The sequence below is a fragment of the Otolemur garnettii genome, unplaced genomic scaffold (genome assembly GCF_000181295.1).
Source record: "Otolemur garnettii isolate 467f Iridium unplaced genomic scaffold, OtoGar3 scaffold00084, whole genome shotgun sequence".
Taxonomy (NCBI): domain Eukaryota; kingdom Metazoa; phylum Chordata; class Mammalia; order Primates; family Galagidae; genus Otolemur; species Otolemur garnettii.
In genome coordinates, this window is record NW_003852479.1 from 7,823,603 (window position 1) to 7,825,310 (window position 1,708).

Below are 1,708 nucleotides of genomic sequence, written 5' to 3' on the forward strand. Positions count from 1 at the left end.
GTGACAGAGTGAGACACTGTCTCTAAATAAATAATAAATACAATTTGCTCTAAAATTCTAGCCTCAGAAAATACGTGCACACATACACACAGTGCCCTGTTTTTCAGATTCCGACTTACTCCCTCCTTAGGGCCTCTCTGTGGCCCTGTCTGGTCTCAGTCCCTCCTTCAGCCTTCATCTGTGATGTTGTGCTCTGTCGTTCAGAGGTGGGAGCTTTCTGTGTCACGTGTCTGTGACACACACTTTCTTCAAAGTGCTCTGAAGTGTGGTGGCCCCTAAGAAGCCATTCCTGTCTCCAACTTGTGGTGTGAGCTGCCCAACCAGGCAGCCCAGTCCCCCACCCCGACTTCCTTGAATGAGGCCCAGGCTGCTCGCCCCACCCCCAGGCACACACCTGCCTCCATCTCCAGGCGACTGCTGGGACTAATCACCTTGGGAAAGTCATGCCCAGGAGGCTCCTGGGCTGAGAACTCTGTTCTCAGCCTGTCCCTTGCCCTTCCACCCCGTTTCTGCTGGTCCCCTGAGGACATACCACCCTCTCTCAAGGGGAGGTGGCTGCTCCTCTGACCTTTCCGGGGCCAGCTCTTGTCGTCTGCACGCTGTTACTCTGCCACCCGTGTAAACGCTGCTTCACTGGGGCTCACACTACGCGGCCCTGCCTCTGCATCACATGCCACACTCTTGCTCAGTCACTTCATTTGACAAAGATTTGGCGCTTGATTCCCCAACTGCTCTGCCCCAGGGCCTGCCACAGACAACTTCAATGGCTGACAGGTTAGGGACCCAACATCTACCAAACCCCAAATACCATCCCTTCTTTCTCTCTCTCTCGCTCCTTTTTTTAAAAAAAATTTTGAGACACAATCTCACTCAGTCACTTGGGTAGAGTGCTGTGGCATCACAGCTCACAGCAACCTCAAACTCTTGGGCTCAAACAATCCTCATGCCTCAGCCTCCCCAGTAGCTGGGATTACAGGTGCCCACCATGATGTCCAGCTAGTTTTTCTATTTTAGTAGAGATGGAGTCTCGCTCTTGCTCAGGCTGGCCTGGAACTCCTGAGCTCAGATGATCCACCCACTCCAGCTTCCCAGAATACTGAGACTGCAGGTGTGAGCCATCTCACTTGGCCCCCTTGTTTCTTATCAGTCTTTTTCTACCACATGTGCTTCTGCCTCAGGATCTGGGCACGGGCTGTCCCTGCAGCCGTACAGCTCTCTCTCTCTAACCCTCTTTCCTGGGGAGCCCTTGCAGCCTCAAGGTGTGTGTCACTGCCCCAGAGAGTTACACTCAGGTCCACCCTGTCTGTGGCTCCTCTGCCACCATCCACCTGGCAGCATCACAGCCTCCTCTCCTAGAACCTCTCCCCACATGACACTAAGTATGTCCTGGTTTATCTCATCACCATCTGTCACTGCAAGCAGCCTGCTCCTTCAGGACAGAGGCCACAGTCACTTCTGTTCACTCTTGCAGACCCCGTGCCTATAATGCTGCTTGGCTCATAGAGCCTCCAGAAATGCAGGTTGAGTGATCGTTCAATTAGCTGAAGGCTCTCCCTTTCTCCCCTAGGCTTGAGTGTAGTCATGTGACCACAGCTAAGTGAGCCTTTCACCTCATCCTGCAAGTGACTAAGGTTACAGTTATGCACCCCATGCCCAGCTAATTATTTTTTTGTAGCGGCAGGAGTCTTGCTGTGCTGGCTGGGCTGGT